General features: G+C 34.8%; 1 long non-coding RNA gene across 1 annotated transcript; it reads left to right on the forward strand.

Moving 5' to 3' along the window:
- Nucleotides 1–243: 243 nt before the first annotated feature.
- Nucleotides 244–7,923, forward strand: LOC127061815 (uncharacterized). Its single transcript, XR_007780962.1, has 3 exons — nucleotides 244–352; nucleotides 5,608–5,698; nucleotides 5,792–7,923. It is a non-coding gene; the product is annotated as an uncharacterized LOC127061815 (long non-coding RNA).
- Nucleotides 7,924–15,987: the final 8,064 nt, after the last annotated feature.

Consider the following 15,987-nt stretch of genomic DNA (forward strand, 5'->3'; position numbering starts at 1 on the left):
TCTCTCTCTCTCTCTCTCTCTCTCTCTCTCTTTCTCTTTCATTCTCTCTCTCTCTCTCTGTCTCGCTCACTCCAATGCTATCTCCCTCCCACCCATTCTCTCTCTCCCCCTTCTCTCTCTTTCTCTCTCTCTCTCTCTCTCACTCTCCGGTCGATCAACCGCCACCACAGCGATTACCAATACCGTCGCTAATCCTACTGCTTTAAGAGATCAAGCACGTTGGGATTTATCAGAAGTCGTGTTCAGATATGCAACGATAAACGATTGATACCAACTTCCAACGTGCTTTGAATACCTTTCCTTTCCTTCGCTGAATCTTCGACTATATTTGCTTCCTTCGTCGAAAATAAAGGTAAATATTTGTATACTTTAATTACCTTAGTAATCGTGCTTTAAAAAATGAAAGATTTATACGAAAGTATATTCTCTTTCAAGTATCCTTCACAATCTCTGAGGAACTATTCAAAATTCAAGTGGAGGGTAATTAAAAAGGACGCGAATTTTCTTTTGAAATATTATAGTACGCGAGCCGGGAAAATTCCGGTAATATTTTTCGACAGATCAAAATGAAAGAGAACGAACAAAAGGGACCCGGATTGACCTTAATAAATGTATTTGACCGATGTCAAATTGTCGTCATTCACGACCTAACCCTTTTCAGTTTAAAATCACGTGATCAACTCCAGTGTCGAAAGTCCGGTGAATGAAATCGAACAATTATTTTCTTTACTATCTTTTCTCTACGTGGGACAATCCCTCTTTCTTTTTTTTTTCTTTTCGAATGTGTGCGACAGAAACATCGTTTTCTTATCGAGAGAGAAAGAGAGAAAGTGAGTGAGAAAGGGAAAGAGAGAGAGAGAGAGAGACAAACAGATAGATGGATGGATAGACAGAGAGAGTAAGTGAGAGAGATGAAATTCTATTTGATGAGCTGTCACCTGTTGAATCGTAACACGGCATTGCGATATACTCGTGTTCTCCCCGTATTTCCCTCAGAATTCCATAAGAGAAAGAGAGAAAGGAAGAGAAGAGAGGAGAAGAGAAAGGTCACTTTACGCGTGCGTCACTTACATCGTGCGATCCAACGAACGATGTAAATTATAAGCCTCTTCCATATGTGACTTCGAGCCATTTCTCCTTTTCCTTCTTTGTCACGATAATGGATCTTTAAAGATTTCGATTCGCAATATTGTAAGATTCTTTAACACTATAATGATATAATATAAAAAAAAGTTTGATATAATATCGATATTACGATAGTAAAAAATAGTTTTATAGTTAGATATAATTTTGATTATATTATTATTTTTTAATAGTAGATTTATCAATCTGTTGTAAAATGTAAACTGTAAATATTACAATTATTATATTATTTTATTATTTACCTCAGACATACACGCAGTATATTATTATCCATCTAGATCACGCTAATATAAATTAATTTCTATGATAGGTACTCTATACCTACTTATTTTCTAGAAAATATGTTATTACAAATTTATTTTGCTTATTATCTATCAGTTGCCTTAAGTTGAACAAAACACAATCTTTTTCAACCAAATATCAAATCAGTCATTTTTACTGGTTTCGTTTGAAATTATATTTCAAGGTATACATAGTTCTACTGTTAACTATTACGTTCGTTTTAACTACGTATAATAATAAGTAAATCGCCAAGAAAATATGAAGTTTCTAAAGAAACTAAACGTCTAAAGAAAGAAGAAATGACTTAAGACGTAAAAGATAGAATAATATTAATTTTTTGCACTGTGAGATCACCGCTGACGTGACAACAGTATTTATCCTTACAACTCTCGAATCCCCTCTGACGTAACATCTCATTTAGTTAATAAAACAAATCAGTAGGAAACAGTTTTATTGAAAAATTACTTCGAAAATATACGTATTATGTAGATGTAAGTAGGTATACATGAGATATCATAGATAGAAAAAATCGAGTTAAAGTTGGCCAAGAAGTAACTAGGAAAATAATTATAGTGTAAAGAGATAATCCTTATCGCTTTAAGAACACTATATACTATTTAAGATATATTATTGAATGTGCCAAGCAAAAATGTTACATCATTTCTTATTAGTAAATGTATTTATATACGTATGTTGCGTAAACAGGAATACCGAAAATAAAACAATATATGATCGGCAGGATTACGAGTTTAAAATGATACAGGTTAATACCATAAAATTGTAATATTCGTTATCACTTCAAAAATATTACAGCATATTTTTCAATCAATTCCAAAGATATGTTACGAATTTGAAAATGCTAAGAAAGAAAGCTACATTATTTTTATAAGATAGCTACTATTTATAAATACTATAAACCAAAAAGTACATCAAAAAGCAAAAAAAAAATGCGTTAGGCAGCATTACAATCGGTTGCAATGGTACGTATTAATTAAATTTTAACCCTTCTTCTCTCTCTTTCTCTCTCTTTTATATTTCATTCGTTAAATCTTATCGTCCTATCTCTCTTGATACGCCTTACAATAACGTAAAAAGGGTTGACCTTTATTAATCGAAGAATATTATGGCATATTTACCAGACAATTTCAAAGAAACTTTCTGAATTTAAAGACGCTTAACGCGAACAATTAACATATTCATAAATGTTACGTAAATACAAACATCGAAAAGAAAGAAAATGATTGGTAGCGTTATTGATGATTGGAGTGATAAGAGCTATTAAAGTTATTACTCTAATATTTCATTCATTGGATCTAATCGTTCTATCTTGTTCATATGTCTACAGTTTTAGACTCACACCGTACTGACCCAGTTTTGATAAACATATTTTTCTCTCTCCCTCTCTCTCTCTCTCTCTCTCTCTCTCTCTCCCTCTTTCTTTCCGTCTCTCTCTTTTTCACTGGCTCACTCGATCGCCGCACAGAGAGGGAGAGAAATTAATCGAATTAGCGGGCAATATTCGCGGCTAAATGCGCGGTAACGCTCGGCTACTTAGTCTCGGGCTAATGGCTAATGGATAAAACGCGGACGAGTTATGCTAATACCCGCGCAAAGGCCCACCACGCGAGACGAGGCAGGGCAAGGCAAAAGCAAAGCAAAAGCAAAGCAAAGCGAAACGAAGCGAAACAACGCGCATGCGCGCTCTCACGCTCATGAATATTCACGACGCTATCCGATTACGTCACCGATCGCCGCCAGCTTTCGAAAGTGTTTGCTCGCCAAAGTCCATCGACTATCTATCGAGACGACTGTCGCCGAGTCGACGATGATCATCATCGTTCAACGACGGTATCAACGAAAACAACGATCTCACGATTTTCCCGCCAAAACTTACTATTTCAAGTATGACGTGAAATCATTTATTTTGTCGCCATTAAATCGCGATCTTTAAAGTTAAGATTCTTTCTATCAAATCGTTCGTCTGTTTTTTAGACATTCCATTTTTACAAATTTAAACTAAAATAGGAAAGAAGTACCTATCGCGATATAAAATTTCACGTTCTTCTTGCATTAGAAATTAATGGAAGGTTTTTTTCTTTTCTTGTCCGATATTTCGAAACGGTCTAAAATAAAATAACTTGGATTAAAAATGTAGAAGAAAACTGGATTAACGATATTTAAATCGAGTTTTATTAGATCTTGATAAAATATACGCGGACTTCGGTTTCTTGATTCTTTTCCAAGAGAAAGATAGCGATAAGAAAAACGTAGGTAAAGAGGCGAAGTAAGGTTTGTTTTTCAAAAGAAAATTGATCGGAGCTTGACCTGCGTATGACCGCAGAGCGTGATCCGAGCTAATGTGAGAATCGGCCTTGAGAGATCACGTGAGTATTCAGTATAATGATTTTCGCAATATTAGCGGACGTAATAGGCATCTAGGGGAAATGGATCTCACCGAATGCGTGTCGCACGCGACGCACATTAAAAATGGACGCCGTTGTAACACTTTACCAAGAAGAAAGTTACTAGATGGATATTTTCAAATTATGAAGAGAGTAAAATAAAAGGATAACAAAAAGAAAAAGGAAAAAAAAATTAATCGCCGATATTACAATCGTACCTACATATATAACATTTTATGAATAAATATCGAAGGTCCGATAGGATAATTTTAGACAAAGTTATTATACTAGGTCTCATTATCCTAATATTAGATATTATCCTAGTAAAATTAGAAAAGGACGAAAAGTAAACAGAAATTCCGTAAAGATGGTTAACCGCAGGAATCGACATTATGGATAACACAAAGGGCACGCGCGAATACAAATACGAGTACAAATACTACTACGAATAGAAATGAGAGTTCGTCGAAGCTCGTCGACAGCGAAGCCGAGTGTGTTTTGAAAGGCGAACGCGCAGAAATAGAAAATCCGATCGGCCGGGCGAAGGAGAGCGGGACAAAAGGTTCATGCAGAATTCAGTGTCGGCCGCTCCTCTATAATCGGTGGTGGAGTATCGATCGTTTACTAGCAGATACACCTGCTCGTGTGTTGGCTCTTTCCCTAAGCGATTCTTGCCCTCACTTCTTTTTCTTTCTTGCGTCTCATCGTCTCTCTTTCTCCTTCTCTCTCCCTCTATTTCTCTGTCTTTCGTCGTTTAAGAATTTCGCCTACGGGATGGAACACGTTGATTTCCCCTCCCTTATCGGAGTCTGAACGCCATCTTCACGGGAAGCATCATCGAAAGATCATGATCGATATCACGATGAAATTCAACTTTTATCCATATCATTTCCTTCCGATCGCGTTATACTTAATTAAGATCGAAAATAAAATGAGATCAAAATGTTATCGAAAATAATAATGGATTGAGTATGATACCTATATCAAATATTGATGTAATATGTCAGAATCAACATTTCAAGGGTTCTGTATGATCTGCATGTCAAAAGTAATTACGTACTTTTTTTAAATAAATCGATAATGAAATATCGGGTAGTATCTCTTATGTGACGATCAATTGGCCGTTACCAATGCTCAAAGTGAACATGGTGTTAATTACATTCGTAATTGATAGACAGAGAACATGTCAAACTAGTGTCAAAGGTAACGTTTCGTTATCGCAAAAGTAGTTGATAGAAAATTCATGAAATTTGACCCTTTTACTTTTCCATCCATATATATAGGTAACTATACATACATACATACATACATATATATATATATATATATATATGTAGATATACATACCTATACGATATACAATATCAGGAAACGTTTTCCGATGGATCGATATTCTCGTTCATTAAGAGAGTCGTATTTTCATGTAATATGGTACGCCGATATATATATATATATATACATACATACCTAGGTACATATACACATATACGTTGTTCATATCCATATTTTACACGATGAATTCTTTATAAAGAAAATTTTACGATATTCCTGTATCGCTTCTCGCTGAAATGATTTCGTTTCTCTTTAATATGTATACTACTTTCAAAAAACAGTCGTTCCAATCAGGCTGGTATCGTCTCGTTTCGCTTGGATTCTCGTGAGATCGAAGCATACCCGTTTCTATGATTTTCAATTTTTGCCAGTTTTGTTTGTTTCCTCTTTAACCGAGGACAATACATTGACCTGATTCTCTTTAACCTCCTCGTTAATATTGTTTCAGTTCCACTTTGAAGCTTTGTCATTTTGAAATTGGTACCATCGAACCGTTGATAAAAATCTAATAATTCCAAAATTGGAGCGAGATTGAATTGGTAAGTAAATTAGATAATAAACAGTTCGTTTTCAGGACGATGCTATTCCAATGAGAGAATTTCTTTTTTTTTTTTCTTTTGTTCTTTCTTTAGAATGATTCGACACACTGATTTATGGTGAACGGTATCAGATACCTTAGTCTAGCCTACTGAGAATGTTCCGGTATTCTTGGAGCCAATACGTTTGCGAAACGCGAGCCGATAACGAATTAGAATCGGCACCTTTATTATCCTCGTCTTGATCCGAGACACATCGTAGAAAAAACATTGAGACGTTGGCGATCATACGAAATAAGGAAAAGAAGAATTGTCGCAAAGATCAAGAGATAGATCGTTTGATAAAATAAAAATATATTCGTTATGAATCAATTTTATTTCATCAAATTGGATTTTTATAATTAATCATTTGCAGTCTGAGTTATTCTCGCTGTTTCGTTTCTGCCAATCCGTGCTGAATCAACCACGTTCGGTCAGTATCAAGTAATTAGCCGTTATTTCAATATTTTAACGTTGAACTAATAGGGGAAAATTACCTATATCAGAGCATTTTTGCTGTATTTCACCTATATTTTTATCACGTATTCAATGGAAACAAGTTTTGTAACATATTCAGCATTTGATGTACTTTCATCAGATAATATATTTTTAAATATATTACCGCTATTATATATAAAATGGGACAATATAGATTATGTAAATAGTTCAAAGAGACAAACAGATTGGGTTTCTCAGCCTTCGAAGTTGAATCTGAGGAAGAAACCTATAAATAACAATAATTACAGCAAACCAATAAAAAGATAAATAAAGAAAAATTTTTATAAGAAAACCTTGTAAAACACAACGACGGCTAAACTACTTGATATAATGGTCGAAGCTCGCTATCCGCCGAGTCATGTTTTCACAGACCTGTTATTTATCAGTAAGGCCAATTGCATTTCTTAAAATATTTGTAATTAAGGAAAAACAAAAGCAACCCAATTTAGGCAACGCTCCACTTTCGGTTTCCTATCTTACGACAACATATTTATAAATATACATAGATATATTTATATTTAATATCAACAATTCGAGCAAACAACTCAACATAAAATTCGCGAAAATGTGATACTAACGAAATGTGATGTCAAGTCAAACTCGGCATAGGTCCGCAAAAGATTAAACAATGATAGATACCTAATTAAGGAATAATTTTTATATAATTCTCATAACTACTTACTTATATTTGTAAAATATTGATATTGTACAATAAATATTATATACCTAATACTAAAATAAATAAAATAATATCTATAAGAAAAAGAAGAGAGAGGAAAAGAAAAAGATAAATAACATTGGTGCGAGATATCGAATTCCGTGGGAACTTTTTATGGTTAATAGTTCCAATCAGTTATCAATGGAAATGCAAAGAAGAAATATGCGAAATTCGTCAAAGAAAAAGAAAAAGAAGGAGACAGAAGATAAAAAAAGAAGTAGGAAAGAAGATAGAAGAGTGGAAAAGAGATGGACGAAAACGGAAGTCGAGAATGCGAAGTAGTGATGGGTCACTTCCGGTCCCGGTCCTCGGATCGAGCGTACTCTCTCGTTATCTCTTTTTCTTTTTTTCTTTTCACTTCGACTGCTCGCTCGGTAGTTCTGATCACTGTCCGCCGGCATCGCTCGTCTCTCATCATTCCATTAAGCCTATGCAAAACGTGCATTCTCTTTTACGACCAACGGATTTAGATATATCTTAAAATACCTCAACAAAATTAATATATAGAAATTAAATACAAAGAAATTAATTTTTTGATATGGTTCCTTCAGAAGAATATCGAGCTAATTATATTCACGTTAATAACGAGTCATTTTCTTCGATCATGCTGATCGAATCATATTTACTACAATAATTATGGCAAGAAACAAATATGGCGTTTCCAAGGATATCGATGTACCTTTTTCATTACGGTATAATTAAAAAACGGCAAATAGAAATCGTTGAGTTAGAGGATAACTAGCAATTAGAATACTTTTGTAAACGTAAAAAATGGATATTTTCTTTCTACTTTCTCCTTTTATCTTTTTCCCTTTTTTTCCCTTACTCTTTGGTTTTCTCTTCGCCGCAACAAGAAACGTATCGTAGATGCCGAAAGAGAGAAAGAGAGAGAAAGATAAAGACTAGGGTGCCAATCACGGAAGCGTAACAATGGCTTTTCGAGCGATTCGACCAACCAGACGACTGGCTGACGAACGTGATGGATTTCATTCTCCAAGTCATAATAATTTCAACTAATTATATTCTCTCTATTTCGTTGGACTAATGATTTATCAAAGATCACATTGTAGATCACAATGTATGGATCATAGGATCTTTCATTTCAAGAAAAACGATCAATTTCTAGAAAACGGAGTACTTTGCTCATACATTCATGGATTTATCATGAAAATCGTAGAAAGTATGAAACGAACGTGATGTTAACGTAAAAGCGAGATAAAAGAACTTAAATTCGACGGTTAATTTTGTATATATAGTCGGTATGTTCTATATATATGTATGTTTCTATAATTATCGCAAATTTATAATCATTGATTATCCTTAATGATCACCTAATTATCGACCTTCCTTTAACAAAATTTTGTGATATTCAACGAAATTCTTATCTGGACGATCGATAAACATTTATTGATTCGAATTCGATACATCTTTCGAAATAGACAAAACATACACCTGAATGTCGAATAGACATCCACCTGTAGATACGAGAAGATCAAAGAAAATGATCTGCGTTTTACGCGTGTAACGTGTCTATAAAACACGTGACTCTCAAGATCATAGAAACATCAAAAGGAGACAAAACAAGACGAGGAAAGAAGGTGTCGATTCTTTTTTCCACAATGAATTTTGTTTGCGCAATCCAAGAAGGATAACAGAAGAATCAGCGGGGTAGGGAAAAGAGACAAAATGAAAGAGAGTGAGAGGAGAGAAATAGAAAGAGAGAAAGAGAAAGAGAGAGGGCACTAGCCAATTCCATCGTCAGTGGCATTCCCGGTGGAGTACGTAGGACCTCGAACTCGTTGACGGATCGATACGGACTTCTGATGAACTGGCAATGGGGGCTTCGTCAGGAGGGGAAAGTGCCAGCGGGTGGTGGTTGTGGTGGTGGTGGAATTGAAGGAAAGCGAAAGAGGAAGGAAAAGGGAGGATGATATGAACAGAAGGACAAAGAAAGAGAAAGAGAGACGAAGATCGATAGATAGAAAGGTTACCCAACAACACAGAGAGAAAGAGAGAAAGAGAGAGAAACAGCAACGTGTGTGTTACGTGTGCTTCTACGGGCCGGTGGATTGATACGGGAGCGTCTCGAGGGTGTTGCTATGGTGACAAGAATTATTGTCCAAGGGGTGGGTGTGTGAGATCCCGCTCTACCTCCTCCTCCTCCTCCTCCTTCTCCTCTCAAGTGCAACCCACCTCTGTCTCTGTCTTTCTCTTTCTATCTTCCTCTTTCCCCCCCCCCCCCCTCCACCTCTCTCTCTCACTCTTCAATGCTCTTTCTCGTTCGTCGACAGGATTTTCCCTCTTTCTTTGGGACCAACTCCACTGGCTTCGTAAGGTCAGCCTGATTATACGGTCGCTTCATTTTTCCACTATGGAAAGAGCCAGCTACCATTTTTATCCTACGTAACTTTCGATCTTTTCATCAGTTTCGTCCACAACAAGATGAGCATGGACCCTCGTTGTCTATTCTAAGATGTTTAATAAGAGCTTTTTTAATAGATTCAAGAGATTTATTTTTGAATCTCGTTGAATAATACCACGTTAAAAAATCGATGTTGTTTATGATACGTTAAGTTTCATGTAAGGACAAAATTCCACTTTTATACGAATCGAATAATGTTAGAAAAGATTTTTTGTACACGTGTATATTTACTCTTTCGTTTGTTCGCATAGTTTGACGTAAATGATATATGACTTGTCAAAAATATCATTCAAGGCTAAAGAATTATTGAAGAAAGTTTAGTTCTATCGTCACAATTCGTCGATGAAATTTTCAACGAAGGAAATCATCGGTTTAATGTTTGTAATACGAATCATGATTTGTATTTACGTCAAATTGTAGACGTCATTTTATATGAAGATTTAAAGAGAACAGAAGAAAAACAGCAAAAAGGAAGGACGAGATAAAAAGTAGTGCATCGATCGAAGTATCGATATGTTTAAGTATTATGAAAAAAGCAAAGTCATTTTCTCTGTCTTTCTCTCTTTCTCTTTCAGGCCGTAGAAAGTTCCGCTACGTAGAATTCTCGAGAAGAGGGGCAGGGAAGCTGCGCAAACGTGGTACGCGATTTCGAACGAATCCGCGCAGACGAAATAGCACCGATCTCTATCTCTGAAACCGAAGGAGATATCTCGATCATTCCTTTTGCATCGTACTCGTTATCATTTCGCCGTTCTACAGTTCGAATTTCGTTCGATTCGTCTCAGTACGAATAAAGTTATTAAAGATTCTTCGTAAGCCCACTTTTAGATCTTTCGCTCGGAAAAAATTCATTTTTTGACAAAATCCCTGAGTTTTTTAGATCGGTCGAAATCGATTCTTACGCGCGACATGATTCCCTAAATAATTTCGTTAAGCAAGCACTTAGAAAATCATCGATTATCTATAAAATGATTATCGTTTTTTTTAAGACGACTACGAAACTTTGGATGTTCTTCGAAAACGAACGAATATGGCATTTGGTTTATTATGATTCTTCTTGAAATGAAACAATTGTTTGATTTATTAAGATTCTTCTATAGAATGTTTTTCGTGAATTGTAAAGGATCTTTGAACGATTTAATCTGACAAGTTCAAAGAGAAAGTAACAATGTATGATCTTGGAAAAATCTTATTAAAATCTTAACTATCTTAAATTAGTTAAAATTCGATTTTTACGAATGAAAGGCAATTTCATGTTTAGCGATACCAAATTCTTTTCTCTCCCTCTCACATTTTCGTGTTAGTCATAAAAATACATGTAATGAATAATTTCGGGCGAACTGAAAAGTCAGATCAATCTGATATTTGTATCTTTAGTAGTCCTGATTATCTCGTTCTACGCGAAGGAAACGTGAAAGAAAGAATATCTATTCTTCGTGACGAATAAACTAAAATGAGTTTTAAAGAATAGTAGAATAGTTGAAACGTTAACGGATAACTCAAATGTTATCGCTTTTAACAAGATGATATAATTTCTTCCGAGTTCGAAATTAGCTGTCATTATGTTTTCTCGTATCAAAAATAGGAATCGACAATGTTTCATTACTTCAAATTCGAAAAAATATTGAAATGTAGGTAGTAAATATTTGACCATTACTGATCTATTTAAATCATTCTGGATGTATCTTGTTAAAAATGGAGAAACGACAAATGAGAAATAATCTTTATCGTTTCAAGTCCGAAAAAATATCAAAGTGTTTAGAACGATTATCAAATTTCTCCAAATCTTTTTTTATATATTTTTATCTATTACCTTTTTATCTATCATAATCTTTTACTATAATTTTATCTATTACCCGTCGTAAAATATTTTCTATAATTACGACCAGTATAGTCATAATTTAAGAATTCTTAGTCATTATATCGAGTTCCTATTATACATTTTATGATATTCGTGCATCACGGATTTTCATGGTTTTTGAAATAAACTTACAAAAGCTATAGATATGAATCCTCAAAATATGCTTAGTAAAAGCTAAAAATAAATCCTTTTAAATTTCTTCATTCATTTTTTATAACAATTACTAAGCCCGATTTATGAAAATTCATTCCTTTCCATCTCTTTTCATTCCCCTTTCCATTTCTTCCATCACCCATCCATCTCTTTTCAATCATAAGTTATAATAGTTATACAACTCGATTCATGAAAATTTATTCTTTTTCTTTTTCTTCTACATTTCGGGATAGAATAATTAAAAAACGAAAGGCAAGTAGGCATGATAACCATGACAATCTCATTTAAAGCTAGCTTCTACACACAGATACATTCCTACATCACGTCAAGCGAGTTCGCGCGATAACACGCGTAAGTCCGATAATGCGTCAACGAACGACCGCATTATAAGCGTTCTCTCTCTCTCTCTCTCTCTCTCTCTCTCGCGCGCGCGCGCGCGCGCGCTCTCTCTCGATATCCGCGTACGTGTAATACGTATACATATACACGTACAAGTATACACACGTCAGTGTACACGTATTACGTCCCGACAACGTTTAAAACGGTGCAATGTGCCAAACCAGCGTGGCCGTTGCTCTCATCGCTGAATTAATAAGTGAACTTACGTAGGTGCACTCGTCTAACGGGTGTCTTAAGGAATTACATCATCGAACCAATATTCGTATTCATTTTGCAGTTATTTCTAATTTTCTATAATAATTACAGTTCTGTAGTTTCTTCTCTTTATTAACTACGGTTTCTGTAGTTAATAAAATTATATCAATTATTTGACGACGCAAGATAACGAATCTCGTAAAATTAGTTAATTAGATCTTATTGAAATAGGTAGTTGGCATGCAATTACGATCGATGTAGATATAATTATCAGTACGGATGCATTATTTATTTAAAAAAATCTTTGTAAAGCTTATTGTAGTAAATATGTCAAATAATACATTGCTATAAAATTTAATAACGAGATGGAAATACTGTCGATAGAAATGTTAAATTATTGAATTTCAAACGTAGCGGTACTCGATTCTTTTCTCTTTCTCTTTCCCACTCTCTCAATTTTGTGTTTTCTCTTAAAAATATACATTACGAGTAATTTTGTACGTACGGAAGTTCGGTCAATTTAAAATTTGTATCTTTAGTAATCCTGAATATTTCAAAGTTTTATGTGACAATTCTTACCTCTTCCTCTCACATTTCCGTGTTTTTCAAAAATACATGTAATGAATAATTTCGGACGAACTGAAAAGTCTGATCAATCTGATATTTGTATCTTTAGTAGTCTTGATTATTTCGAAATTTCTATCTCGTTCTACGAGAAGGAAACGTAAAAAAAAAAATATCTCCTGAAATAACAACGGCGAATCAAAAGCTCGCATGCTTCTAACACGGTTTCATTTTATTGTTTGAAAATCGATTTATAATAGAATATAAGTGTATCTATTAATTGTGGTAAAAGAAAGCAATACAGGCAAAAGGTAAAAACACTTTTGCGAACGTTGTTACGAATGAGGGACTTCATCAAAAATTCAGATCATTTTAAATAGACGTAGGTACTTTTACCATTGTCGGTCCACTAGCGATTTATATATTTTTAAAGGTTATTCGAACAAAGGGGAAAAGTCGTATCGAGACTGAATAATTACTAAGATAGTTACTTATCAATCTTTCATATTTCTCTCGGTGATCGATAATTTTTTGTTGGCCATATAAATTACGTTTAGATATTGGAAATCATATCTTTCATTTATGTCAAAATAAACAAATTAAGGATCAATCATGAATTGTATTCCTTTTGTCTCTCATTAAACGAAATCAACTGTGTTAAGGATAATTATTAGGTTACGTGAGTAAGCATCTACTAAGTATTTCTAAGAAGGTAAATACTTATATTGTATAAAAAAATATTATAGTAGATATTTACGGGAATTCGAACATAATTTCAAGTACTTTAAATGTCAATATAATAATTTATCTGAAGAAAAGAAGTAACGTCGATGCAAACACTCACGAGTTACGATTCGGTTCTCCGGTTGATAACCGAGATACTGTGCAATAATTTATCCAAAAATAAACGAACAAATTCTCTTTCTCCCATTTCTTGTTAAAAGAAATGAACTGTGTCAAGTTAATAATTATTAGGTAAATACTTAAAGCATTTCTGAGGAAGCACATACATAAAGGAATACATTGCACAAAGAAAATACTGTAATAGATATTTACGTGCATTTTTCTTGATTCAGCCTGACGTAATTTAAACTACTAGTAAATATGAATATACCTAATAATTTAAATAAATAAAAAAAGTACGGTATTGATCTAAACTCGCAAGAAATTATATTTGATCGTCCATGATAGCGTTGAAGCAAAAAGAAACGATCTGATAAATTTCCTGTCTCCATTACTTCGCTCATTGACAAGAGCCTTAATTAACTCAACACTGTATTGGGAGTAGAGTTCGTTTTAGGTGCAGCCTCGTTCTACGTGCACACGCGTTAAGACCGTAGAGACGCATTGTTCATCAAGGTCCGCGTTGTTCATCGATGCGCGACGTTTAAGAATTACATCGGCGACGCAACTGCTATTTTAAGACAGTCGGAGCCTTTGTTACACATTGCATTTGATTATTTCAACGCGCTCATCTTCTTTTTCTCTCTCAATATTGATTTTCATTCTAATCTCTATTTCACTTAAACGCTTAAATGGATGTTATTGCAAACTTATAACACATATGCGTTCAATGGAATGCAACTATATATTTTTTCAATAAATTTCGTAAGAAGAATGACGATGATTTTCGTAAAAAATTATGGTATTTTCCCTCATTTCCGCGCTTTAATATTTATTTAATAACTGGTACAATACTTTCGTTTCCAAAAATTTCTAAATAATACATCATGTATCAATAATTTTGCTAAATTCTTCTCTTTAATTACCAACTCGACATAATTTGATTTGATTTTTATCGATCTTCCAAGATCCTAACTGACATAAATAATTACTTAATATTTTTCATTGGCACAGCACTGGCTGTACCGACTACCTACGTTTCTAAACGCGAATCTTATCTCGAGAAAAGATCAGAAGACTTGTGATAAAACAGCAGGTGACAACGATATCAAAAACTCTGAGTAAAACTCGACATTAGATATCTATTTTCCTCTTCGTCTTCGAGCAAATAGGTTATTTGATATTTTTACATTTTTATATTATTATTTTTATATTTTATATATTTGATTAATTAGTCGAGTCAATTAATTAGTCATTTTATGAATTACTTTTCTATATCCTAATTCAAGCGAATTCACAAATAGTGACAGAAAAAAATAATCGATTAGAAGAAGAACGAAACGGTTCACCTATTTTTGTCAAAACATTATCTATCATTCATAAAAGTTATAATTTATGAATTAATTAAAATATTGAATGTTGTGGAAATATCCGATAACCGGCACGAAATTTTTCTAAAATCGATTTGCAACGTAAGTATATCAGATTTTCTTACGATCGGTCGCTGTTTGAAAATAAAAAAGAAATAAACCGCGATGAAAAAATTACGAAGCATATTAGGTGAACGATATTGATTTATGCAAAATTAGCCAGCCAATAAACACGTTCTCCGTATTCAACCACAGAAATCTCTGGCATCCGTGATAAAACAATCGAGGAGAAAGAATTCGAATGGAAGTAACACATTTCCAACATTGTTATCATGAGTTACGCATACCTACGCGTTTTACTGACAAGGGGAAGTTTCAACGGAAATAACATAGGAGCAGGTAAAGATAAATCGCAAGTGGTCAGAGAATGAAGAAGGATAAAGAAGGTGGAAAGAAGTCGTGAAACCAAATTGGTGGTTTAAAGAAGTTGGCAAAGGTACGGCGGAGGGAAAAGAGGGAGTACGTTACCCGTACATGATGCACATTGGTATGTGTGTGTGTGAATCGCGACGTCCGTAGAAGGGCAACGCGAGAGAACGATGTGGCGGTGGTGGCGAGGTACGAAATGGTTAGCATGGGAGCAGAGAAGGAGAGGGGAGAAGGGCGACGAACGCGGCTGCGAGAACGAGAGAGAGTAAGAGAGAAAAGTCGAGACTCTCCGAGCACGATTCTCGAGAAGTAAAGAGAAAAGAGAGAGAGAGAGAGAGAACCAGGAGGGGAAAAAGAAGAGTGGGGATAATAAGGTGGGGAGAGAAAAGATAGTTCCGGCCTAGCGTTAGTGGTTACATGCAGAGAGAGAGAGAGAGAGAGAGAGAGAAAAAGTACGGCATCGTCGCATTACTCTACTAGCGCTCTTCAACCAGGACCAAGAGTATTTCAATAGCCATCGAGAGTAGTGGTGGTGCGTTGGACTTCCCCGCCCCGATACTCTCCCTCTAACCCCTCAAGCGTATTACGGGAAAGGGGACCGAAGGCCAGCGAGAGAAAGAGAATATGTGCGCGCGCGCGTTTTTCGCCTGCACGTAGCCGATACGACGCATGCACGTTTATCTATCTCTGTCCCGCTTCAAGTCTCCATGTGCTCTTCGGTTTTCACTAGCACGCGTGTAATTCAACGCATAGAGAAAAATATGCTATATATATATATATATGCTATATATATATATATAT

Source organism: Vespula vulgaris, chromosome 2, assembly GCF_905475345.1.
Source record: "Vespula vulgaris chromosome 2, iyVesVulg1.1, whole genome shotgun sequence".
In the NCBI taxonomy this organism is placed as follows: domain Eukaryota; kingdom Metazoa; phylum Arthropoda; class Insecta; order Hymenoptera; family Vespidae; genus Vespula; species Vespula vulgaris.